We start from the raw sequence: 12,433 nt of genomic DNA on the forward strand, positions 1-12,433 counted from the left end.
ACTCTTTTTGGTTTTTAATTGATAACTTGACTTGTGTATTGTGGATGTTTGTCGTTTTGGTCTTGTTTTGTTTAGATAAATATTTTCTATTTTTCTAAACCTGTGTTGTGCCATTTTGCAGTGTTTACCTTAAGTTACTGTGTGTGTTGGTACAAATACTTTACACCTAGCACTCTGCAGTTAAGTCTACTGCTCGTGCCAAGCTACCAAGGGCGGAAGTGGTGGTTAGCTGAGGGTGATTCTCTTTTACCCTGACTAGAGTGAGGGTCCTTGCTTGGACAGGGGGTAACCTGACTGCCAACCAAAGACCCCATTTCTAACAGATAGCACCACCTGGACCTAGTGGAGGACCAGTGTCTTAGAGGGCTTGAGACAGAGTCAGTGTTTGTGCATCCACATTTATGATCAAGCATAAATCAGTAACATGCTATTGATCATCTCATTTGTCGAAAACTTTGATGTGCGTTTGGGTGCTGCTTTCATCTGTGTGCCAACTAGTGCTAAAATTGTTAAGGAGGTCTGTAAAGAGGTACAAATTAGTAATTGAAATAGGTCAGTGACCGTAATGTTGCAGGATGCCACAGGTGTTGCTGGTGAACATTGACAGTATATTGGTAAGTTTTACTTGAGGAGACCTTTTAGTTCAGAAGGAAATGAATCAGTGGATGTGTTACCTCAAAAATGCAAATAGCTGCAAGTTGACCCCAAAGAGTGATTTGGTCAAGTCGCTATGCAGTCAGTGAGCATTAAAGTGCATGCCTGCTCTTGGCAAAATGCAGGTAACCTTGGTGAGCTGATTATTTCTTGATTTTCATTACAGATGTCTCATTCCACTTACAGATTTGACGATGCCAAGGAGGGTAATCTGTAAGCTATGAATTGGATGTTTACTAGCATTTACAGAATCTTGGTTAAAATAATGAGATCAAATCTTTATCTGTGCTAAGCCAAGGACCATATAGGCATTTAGAGCTTATCCCGCATGGCAGAGGGAGTGGGAGACTCTACCACATTAAAGAAAAGCACTGACATACCATGCTTTAATGGGATGAGACATGTTGATTGCTATGTCAAGTTTTGTTAATAGATGCTCTAAGCTATAGATTCTCCATACTCTTAGATATTTCTTCATCACAGCCATTGGAGAATTCTAAATATGGTGGGGTGCTAGGTTTTTGCTGTTTGACAGCACAGTTCATTCAAACCTACTTGAAGTAGAAGGAAGCATAAAGGATGACTGGAGGAAGGGTGGATCGAGGAAGAAGAGATTGAAGCAGCAGAAATGGAGGTAGCTACCGACAGCAGACGGCTGTGCAGATGGAAAGGGAGATGGGAGGGAGGAGAAGTGAAAAAGGCGCTGATTTGGAAGGAAGCAAGAAGAGGGATATTTTTTGCCAGTGTGGGAATGACGGAGCCCAGGAGATGTTGGTTGGAAAAGTTATAGTAACGACTGAAGGTGAGGAGTAGCTGCCCTGGAATGAGAGGGGGGAGGGTTAACCCCAGTTCACACCATACCACCCAGATTGTGCCCTGTATTCATTTAGTCCATGATGGCTAAGCAAACTAATGCATGTATCCACTGCTTGGATCTGTGTTTGACCGCAAGGTCACAGGTTTGAATTCATGTGGGTCCGCTCGGCCCACCTTCAGCCTCCCAATGTCAATAAAATCCTTTGTAAATCATCAACTGCACTCAGCTGCGCTGCACAGCTGACTACAGTAATCATTATTTCCAGTGACGTGATCTTTGTGGTAGTTGGATGTGCTTGCTGCTTAGAGGCAGGGAATATAGTAGAGGGGATAGAGTCAAACACTTCCTCTGTAAATACTCAAAGGCTTCGACTATCCTCTCCGACTGTGAGCTGCAATAAGGATTGCTCAGTGTGTCATGATGTATGCACCATAGAGCCAGTGCAGTATGGCTCCAGAGCCGTCTCAACACAGGGTTTAATCTCTTTATTGAGGTAATCATAGCAACACTTTCACAATTGATTTATTAACTTTCTTGCCTTCTGAAATTTGCTAAAAAATACACCATTTGCCCACTTTTTTCCAAAATTTTCTTCGGGGGGAGAACCCCTCTGAGCCCCCATTATGGCAATCAGACTCACTTGCCATGCTCACTCGCCCCAGGGCACTCAACCCAAACTTCTACGCCCCACCAATTTTAAATGTCACGAGCCACCACTGCACTCAAGACATGTATGTTCCAAAGAGTGTCTTTTTTTATTACAGAAGTGCATAGTTAGGTCAGCATATAGTTGCTGCTTTGGGGATATTTGGGACATCATTCAGAGTTCCTTGTTGTGTCACAGAGGAGATACCGGGACCATATTTAAAGCTACCAGTTTGTGAAGTAATAGGGGTAAAATGTTTCCCCATAATGGGGAATAACATGCAGATCTGGTAATACTGTACCAAATCCTGCATGTTTTTCACCGTTCTACGTGAAATAACAGGCCCAAATCTGCAAACATTTACCACCTGCTTGCAGTAGGTGGTAAATGTTGCAGGCTTTTTTCACGGCTGTGGGGGATGGTCCTTTCACTGGTCTGAACTTTTTCTTTTCCACCCAGCTGCAGTATGAAGGCAATGATGGCCAGGCATAGCAACTTTCTGCTGCACCTCAGAGGTCTGTATCTTGGTGTCTGTGAGGCCGGAATTATCAGGTCAGGAATTCAAGGACTCAATAATTCTGGCCCCGGAGGAACTGGAAGACTTGTAGTTGTTCTGAGCCGGGGATAGTGCTCCTGGCAACTCATAATGAGGGCCATGTTAAGGTATCAGTGGAAATGTTGCCAGATCCTAACGTGATTGCAGTGTTTGTTAGAAGAGTTGTACGTTTCTGATATATATGCATAGAAATATGCATTTTTTTTAATTAAGTGCCCATTTGAACACCTCATAATGTATGATACAGTAATTATATATGAGACAAGCTTCACGTATCTTGGACCCACATGGAGTCTGCTCCCCCCTGGTTGAATCCAACCTAGAGAGAGGTTCCGCCTGGGCCCCGAGCTGAAATGTCTGCTTGTCTTGGAGAAGAGCTTGTTGTCAGACCAGAAGCACCACCCAACATGCAGAGACCACCAGGCGCCAATATAACAAGCCTCCTGAGACCACCGAGCCTCTTAAGAACCTGGAACCATTTGTGTCACAGTAGACTTGCACAGCTTGCCACACAGTGACAATAAGTGCTCCAGGTGATTTTCCTGAAACAGTGACCCTGCCTAGAGGAAATACTGGATCTGCACCAACAATGTTTTGTATGATCAAGGGGTATGTAAGGATTGTGTTGTATTACATGGTGTGGCTGTGCAACCTCACTGTGTAATACATTCACAAAATCATCTTGGGTGCAGTCAGACTCGTTTGTAAAACCCCCTGCTCAACCCTGGGTAGCTGTGGCTGTCAGCAGCAAGGCTTCAGCAAAGGAACTATTCATACATATAAAACAATAGAATAAGAAGGTCTAACAGCACAAAAGAAATCTGACACAGTTTATACGCATAGATTATGTTTTTGTAAATGTTTGACATCAAGAGGAGCAAAATCCACCAGAGCATTCCAGAGGAATAGCTTTTTAAGTAAAACACAAATCTCAGCATTTTAGTCCAAAGCACATATAAACGTTGTTAACCATAAAGTTTGGAAACTTTTGAAAAGTTTTACAGTTTTGATTACTCCGGGCTGGACTGCGTGACTAATTCCAGCAGGGAGAAGGTCAGGGTTGCCAATAAGGAATCATTGAACGGTTACATGGTCACCAGAGCGGTCTCAAGTCCAGTTCCACACTTTACACAAGTACCCCCATAGACTTCAATAGAGTGGTCCTGATGCTGAGGAAACAGGATGCTGAGGAGGCTGAAAGATGCTCTGGGTACTGTGCAGTTGATGGCAGTCTTCCTGGGGTTATTCCTCAGTCCACGATTGAGGTGGAGTGACTTTGGTTGCAGCAGTCTGGGTCCACTGAAGTCCTCTTTGAGCCAGCAGAAGCCCATCAGCAAATGGGCCATTGGTCTGTGGTCACAGCAGGTCCTGTGGTCTCCTTTGGTGAGACTAGTGTCCTTTTTCTGTGACCAGTGTGCACTCTGATGACTCTCCAGGATCTAGCAGACACAGGAGCAACTTTTGAATTCTGAAGGTTGGTCATCTTGGCTGTACATCGGCAGTCAGCGGCGAGTCTTTGGAAGTGGCTACTGACTAGCCAGAACAGGCTACTTCAGCTTCAATAGCATGGAGCTGGAACAGGGAGTCGGCTGACTGACTCTTGGAGTTCACCTTTTCTGTCTGGGGCTCTGGAGTGACTTTTCCAGGAGCCAGGCACCACAGGCACAGTTTTCTCTTCTCTAGCCCCAGGAGCAGCAGGTGCAGTCTAGAGGCTGGTGTGGCCTCTATTACCAGGCCTAGGGCTCAGCAGGGCAGCCCTCTCTCCAATCCAAATGTGATCTGAGGAGCAGGTTGCATGGTTATGGCCAGAAAGTGTCCTGTGAATGATGAGGATTCCTGCTGCCTTACGATGAATTCTGGCTATGTTTGGCACCTACTCTGCCTGCTCTCAAGATGTCTGAAACCCTATCTAGGTGTAGGGAGTTTGGTTGCATACCCTAGTAGTGTGGCTACCTCGGGCTACATGCTCATGGAAAAATCGATTTGGCAACTGGTTTCCCCACTCTATTCCTACTGCCAGCCCATCTACAGGAAGAAAGGGGCAGGTCCTCTGGAGTGTGGTTGCCATTCAACCATCAAAGACGTCTTATCTTTTGAAGCTCACTTTTTTGGGCCAACACCCTGTGTGGCTTTCTGCGAGAGGAGTGTGACACCTCCCTCTTCGAAGTCTTCTTTTGTCCTTGGGCTGGGAGTCATTCACACAACTCCCCAGGATGTCAGAAGGAGTCTGGTGGCCAGCAACTGTGAATGGCCACCTGATAGACTGGAGCAAAACAGTGGCAACTTTCTAAAAGTCGCCTTTTCTTAAAAGTGACATTAAATACAACTTTGGCATTAAATCTGGTTAAGTGCCATAATTAATTGATACCTTGAAGTACCCATTTGTATAGTCCCAGTATGAAGTTAGCAAGGCTGAGGTGTCACCTGTAACTCTTTACTGGCCAATGGGGCTACTAGCCTTTCCACACTAAAAGCGACAGTTTGGGGTTTTAACTGTTAGGACATAAGAAAGCATAGGTCCCACTTAATAATACACAGCTCCCTGCTTTATGGCTTGATAGGCCTTCCTTAGGAGAGACTTATATATATTGTTAATGGAAGTGTGGGTTTTACCAGTGCTTTAAATGGCAAAGTCAAACTAGTAGTTGAAAACTGCTTCTACCAGGGTGCAGTGGCAGGCTAGGAGCCATTTTGAAGTTTGTCACAGTCAGGGTGGCAGAATCAGTGCTACAACCCTGGGGAGACATTATACTTACATGCTTGTGCTACCATAAGCTAGTGGCTTATAAGTAAATTAATTTATGCAAATTAGGGGGTAGCCAATCCAGCATACATTTTGTAAAGGGTTAGAACAATGGCAGTGAGGTCTTTTTAGCAGGCCTCAGTGCACTCTCAGAGTAAAAAAACAACAGCACCATCAGTCCAAACCTTTGGAGGTGATCATGGAAAAAGAGGCATTTTCTTAGAGGATTCTTGTGCTACAACACTATCAGTTTGCCCATTGTGGCATAACTGTGCTGAAGGAGTGCCTGGAGACACTCAGAACATCCAGCCAACACGATGACAAAGTCCAGCAGCAACCAATGCTTTTAGAACTGTAATCATTAAACCCAAACATTGATCACTCCGTCCTGAAAATTCAGAGCACCTACCCCATGCATTTCCTAACCATAATTATAGTTGTTATGTGAACATAAGGGACCCTGAATGACTGTGAAGTGCCAGAGACCTAGGACATTCCCAAGCCACAAGATCATTCTAACTATGACTGGGGGAACGCTAATGTATGTTTTTTATACAGAGTTCAAGCCTTTTGTAAACTGTGCACTAGGCATTTTAAGGCTGCTTCACGGCATGAATCATGCTTATGAGATTATCCTATTTACAGTCACAATAATAAACTGGATATCATTCTCTATGCAAAAATATCATTAGCACTGTACTTATTTTAGAGACGTTTATAGATGATTAGAACTAATTCTTAACACTTTACTTAACTTAGGTATTTTTGTCATATAGTAATAACAGTGATCTTATGTTAATATTATCATGTGAGTTTTATGAATTTGAGGAATTAGCTATTAACCGTATCTTGCTGTTTAAAATACAATTGTACAGGTAGGGGAGGGTAAAGTGTCTTTGAGTAGTCTTTTTTTTAATTGTAGGCTTGATGAATCGTGTAATGGGTTTTATTACTCATACAAATACATTTGAATTTGAATTTGACAATTATAGGTTCTCATAAGCAGTGCAATAACTTATCTGCAAAACATTTGTCTTACACCAGTTTGTTCAGAATCCATTGGAAATAGTGTGTTGTATTATACATTTTCTATACTTAATCAGTGGTACCAGCACTAGATGGTGTGGGCATGATCACGAATGGAGAGAGTCTAAAGAAAGAAAAAATCTGCCTACCCATGATCTGTAGCTGTAAAGCAAGTATGTTCAGAGCTTCTACCTCGTGCAAGACCTACAGAGCCACCACTAAGAATATAGAGGCGTTTCACAAAGGGCAATCAGAACACCAAGATCTTCCTCTGCATTGAAAGATGAAACTCTATTTACAAGAATACACAAACTCTATAGTGCACAAAACAGGAAAAGGCAGCAACCCTGTTGACCCAGCAACTCAGCTCTTAAACAAATCGATGGCTCAAGAATACATCAACTATGTTAAAAATCCTATCATCGCATTAGGCCAAACCTCTTCAGAGAATAAGTGGGGCCACCCAAAGTGACTTGTCTTGAATGGAGATAAAGAAAATAATAGAAAGAAACAAGAGTCCCCTTCTGGATGGCACGCCCACTGAGGTAGACCCACAGAAAGTAAAAACCTTCTGAAGTCAGATATGAACTTTCTATGACTGTGTGTGGCATCCTAGAAAGAGACAGGCGAATTGTCATTCCTGCACTGCTGAGGAGGAATGTCATTGAAGTAGCACATGAAGAACACAGGGGACTGGTGGCGACCAAGCAAACGCTTTGAGAGCATACACAGTTTTCGAAGATAGATCAGCTAGTGGAAGACACAATGCAAACATGTCTCCAGTGCCAAGTTATCAGTATGTGTCACAATCAGATCCCACTATCCGCTGGCAGAGGGTGCATGGCAAAATGTTGCCACCAATTTTATTGGACTATTGCAGTCAAGCAAGGACATACTTGATGTAATGGAATGATACTCATGATTTCCACTGGTCAAGCATTTGTCCACAACAAACACAGTTGTTCCAGCCGTGGATGAAATTTTCACAGCATAGGGAATTCCTGCGGTTGTAGAAATGAAAAATGGACCCCCTTTTGTCAGCAAAAACGTTGCCATGTTTGCAACATAACTAAAATTAAGGCATAGGAATATTGACTGCAAGCAAATAGAATGTGCGAACAGACTATGCCAAAAATAAAGAAGTTGTTTCAACAAGCACAACTGAATGACACCCCCAATCCGCAGGGCACTGAATACTGCACTTCAAGGGTCAATGCCCAACAACACTCATGCTTGGCCGGATAATTTACTCACAAATATCTAGCTGGAACCTGCGGTCAACTGAGGTGACAACAAAAGAAGAAGCTATGCACAGAAAAGTTCAGCAAACCAAAAAGAAGATGAAACAATATGATGATGTGCGAAGACATCACACTTTTTTAACATCAAAGAATGTGACTGGTGCTAGTCAAGCAAGCACAATCCAAAAAAAAGATGGGTGCTCAGAGCGCCAACAAGTCACTGAAACTAACAGCTTGAAAGAGGTCGGTGGTGACTCTCAAGGTAACGGAACGACTAATAACCCAAAAAATGACCCATTTCACAACATAACATCTACGCATAAAGTGCCATATCTCTGAAAAAGATGACAACCTGGAATCTGAGGAAGCCAAGCGGTCCTGAAAGAAGTACGAAAACTGAACAACTGTGGTGACTCCAATGAGTGTCCAAGAATCCATTGTGAATGATTAAGAAAATGTGATTAACTCAGCACGTTTATCAAGGGGTGAGAGAAATTATGTATTTTTATGCACTTTTGGTTTTTCTCTTGCCTTTTCTCTTCTTTCATTTCAGTCTTTCTTTCATTTGGATAGTGAGGTCAAATGTAATGACAAAAGGTCTCCAACAGAGAACATAGTGACCACAACCATGGCAGTAGGCAAGCCAGCAAGAGGGCACAATGTCCTGGGAACAGGGAAGGGCAGAGGCCAAAAAGAAGGGACTTGAGGGAAGTGACCATAATAGGGATGGTGTTCATGCTTCAGAGAAGCAAGAAAAGAAATAAAGAGCATGCTGTCCTCCTTATCTGACTATCTTGTCATCTGTGAGTGTGAGTGTGAGTGAGTTGAGGTGACACAAATGTACCTCCTTACTTCAAAGATTTTAGTTCTCAATTATTTAACTTGATAGTATTAGGTCTGTCCTGCAAGCCAGCCTAAACTATTTTGTGCAACGTCAATACTTGGGGCGTTGAATCATACCTTTGCATATTATTGGTTGTCTTTCTCGTCAGTCTCATTTGCCAGCTTCTTATTCAGTGGATTTCCCTCATCTGTTTGGCAGCTGCACCAAGCATTATCAAAGCAAAATGTTTGACCTTAGGTTTTGCCAATCCTTGATCATAGTGTTTTGTGTTCCCTGTTTTTTAACACCGTGAGATTTTCTCCTTGTACCTTTTTTATTCTTTACCTTGTTAACCTCACTCTCCCCTTCAGCTTTCTTTTATTTTTCTTTACTGTTTTTATGTTTTTTTCTTTAGGCCATTGCCTCAGTATCCCTATTTTTCCTTCTTACCCTTTTCATGTTCCCTGTTAGTTTATGCTTACATCTTTCCCTCCTGCTCTTTAATGCATGTTTTTAGAATTCTTTTTTTGGTGAGATTATAAATATTTTTTATTTATTTTTATAAACATCATTTTTGAGTCGTTGAATTGAGTGGTAATACATTCGAATTCTTGAAGAAATACTCTTACTACATCGCCAGTGTTCTGTGCATCTCAGACACACCCTCGCTGCGCGCGCCATACCTATCAGCAGTTTATGTTGCAGGCTTTCTGGGTCTGCCAGTTCTTGTTCAGAATTCTTTTGCTGGCAGGCCTGATCCTTCACTTTTAACTAATTACTCTGATCCTTTAGCTTTGTAAAAATCCCATTCAGTCTCCCTCTGGCAGTAACCTCTTGACCTACCCGCCCCTTGTAAAATGTAAAACACACACAGGCACACACACATAAACACACAAGGAAGGATACAAGGGCACAGGGCGAACAGCCTAGAGCTCGTTTTTATGTCTCCCTCTCGGTACTCCGCAAACGGAGAAAATATGGCGGGGTGTGAACGCAAGTAGTTCCTCACCCGGAAGTAGTGCTTGCTGGCTACAAAGGTACAAGTAATAGAAAGGCTATTAGGGTTTAGTGTTAAGGGCTCGTGCTGAGAGGCCGGTCGAGGGACGCTTGGCACAGTATCATAAATGACATTTAAATTCTCCCCCTCCCCCCCCCCCCCCCCCCAGGAGGCCAATATTTGGTGCTTACAGCAACATTTGCCGCGCTTTCGACACTATCATAGCAAGTCCCAGAGTGTTATAGGCTGTCCAGTCACCAATGCCTGTCTGAATCGTTTCTGCCTGGCCAGGGAACTCGGGGTCGGTTTTCCTAGAATGCTTTAATGCCAGATGAGAAAAATGTAACTTATTTAGGTATATACATTGTCAAATATGTCATCCCACAGTCGCTTGAGAGCCTAATTTGGGAAAGAAACACCCACACAATAGGCCTGTTAGGTAATGCACATGTGGTGCACACTGTACAGGTACGGGATGAAACAGGTTGCGTGGTAGCAGGAGTTGGAAGAAGCTGTGACTCTGGTTCCGAAATCTCCATAGGCGATTTCTTCCTAACATTAATCAATAACTACTGGATTAACTACTAGCCTTGACTTCCACAGTTGCCTGCTACTCGCCATAAAATGCTTTACTGTCTCATCAGGGATAGTAGGTGCTTTAAATGCACTTCCGTTACAATACCTGAAGTTGCTGCAGGCGGTAGGTGAGAAACCGGGCTATGGTTGTGCCTACAGCTCATGAGTCCTTCTCTTTAGTTTTACCAGATGGAAACCCACTCATACAAAATAGGATCCGAGGTTTTCAGGCCCAGTAATTGCAAGTCTCGAGTCAAAGGCCAATTTGTTATATTGCAGAGAGGTATCATTCAGGATTACCATTCTGCCATACTAGTACTTAGGGCTAATGAGTTAGATGCTTGTGGCTAAATTCTGCATTGGTCTGTGGTCACAAGTTGGAACCCTCGCAAAGCCAATTCACCTTTTCACTCTTCAATGGGGGTTAAATTCAGTACCAATGCTTTTGGTAATAGTAACATTATTACTTACAGCCCATAGGAATGTCAAGATTGCCGTAAAAATTGCTATATGAAAAACAACTTATTATAGGGTCTCCAATGCATACTATTGGCAGATTGTCCCTATACGAGCGGTATGTAACGATAACAATTATTACTAGAAATCAGTTGCTGGAATCCAAATTGAACAGAAATCTCATTTAATTAGGATGCACTGACTAACTTCAGGGTGCAGATGCAGAGTCCAGGTCACTAAAGACAGAGGGCCTGATTTAGAGTTCGGTGGAAGGGGTACTCTGTCACAACGGTGATGGAAATCCTGTCTGTTGAAATATAAATCCCCTTATTTCCTATGGGATTTACATTTCAGCGGACGGAAAATCTGTCCTTGTTGTGATGGAGTAACCCGTCCGCCGATATCTAAATCGGGCCCAGAGAGCAATAGATGAGGATCTTGTTCAGACCTGGGTCTCTTGGGGATTTTGTGATAGAGAACAATAGTTCTGGGTGCTTGGTGAGGTCCAGGTACAATGCACAGGCTGTTTGGTTGCTCATGTCATTGTGCCCTGTGAGATCAATGTCACTAACAGCAAGCTGCTGTAATCCTAAGTGTCTGATAAAATTCAGATCACTGGGGACAGTGGGCTTCCCCAGTCTTGGCTGCTTGGTAAGACTGAGCTCACTAGACATGGTGGCGATATGGAATATCGAGTAGATAATATCAAGTACCAGAATATCGGGTCCCACACTCCTCAAGGAACATACCCCTCCATGAGTGCTGATCCCACCCTCTCAAGCAAGTATTAAAAAGTTGTGCTTTATCAGTGAGTTTTTCTGGAAATTTCCATACAAAGTGGCTAAAGAGGTATACACATTAGAGAGAGTGGAAGAAATCTGGGGCCAGATGTAGGAAAATCCTGCATTGCGACTCGCAAATTACGAGTCTGAGCGACTCGCAATTTGCGTGTCGCAATGCAGGATGCAGGATGCAGGATGGTGTCCCTGACACAATCTGCGAGTCGCAAAGGGGTCGCAAAGACCCACCTCATTGATATTAATGAGGTGGGTCGCCATTTGGGACCCCCTTGCGACTCACAGCGCTCACAGGGATGGTGGCCTGCTGGAGACAGCAGACCACCATGTCTGTGACTGCTTTTAAATAAAGCATTTTTTTTTTTTTGTAATGCAGCCCGTTTTCCTTAAAGGAAAACGAGATGCATTACAAAATGAAAAAATGTTTTACAATGCCATGGGACCCCTTCCCTTTTGCGAATGGGTTACCACCTGTGTGACACTGGTGGTAACTGTGATTGCTTTGCTACCGCGTTCGCGGTCACAAAGCAATCCTGCATCGCGCTGCGACTCGTAAATAGGAAGGGGAACACCCCTTCCTATTTGCGACTGGCATTCCCGTTTTGCGAGTGGATAACCAGGTTACCGACTCGCAAAATGGGAATGGACATCACGATGTGGGTTTTGCGCGTCGCAAACTAAAACCCTTGCTACATCTGGCCCTTAGTTATGTAATGTCATATGCACTATCCTTTTCCAAAATGTATTTATCAACTTGAAAACCACAGGGGTGGAAAAACCCAAATTCATACCAATCTCACAATCATAGGTCATACAGAACAGATCTTGGCCAATCTTACAGGCTTCTACACCAATGCAGCTTCTGATAATGTTGAGTTTTAGGATTCTTCTAGTTGCATAGAGCTCATAGGTCAGAGAGTAGATAGGTTAGACTTTCTGTACTTTCTGAAGCCTCATACAGGATTAATGGTAATTGATATCTGAGGTAGTTCTTTCGGTCACCACTCTGTATCCAGAAACAGTTAATAAAAACCCAAGCATGGCATTCAGCATGATCTGTGTGTGAGAGATGTTATTACTTGGGTTATGGAGAGTTCCAAG

The sequence above is a fragment of the Pleurodeles waltl genome, chromosome 11 (assembly GCF_031143425.1).
Source record: "Pleurodeles waltl isolate 20211129_DDA chromosome 11, aPleWal1.hap1.20221129, whole genome shotgun sequence".
Taxonomy (NCBI): domain Eukaryota; kingdom Metazoa; phylum Chordata; class Amphibia; order Caudata; family Salamandridae; genus Pleurodeles; species Pleurodeles waltl.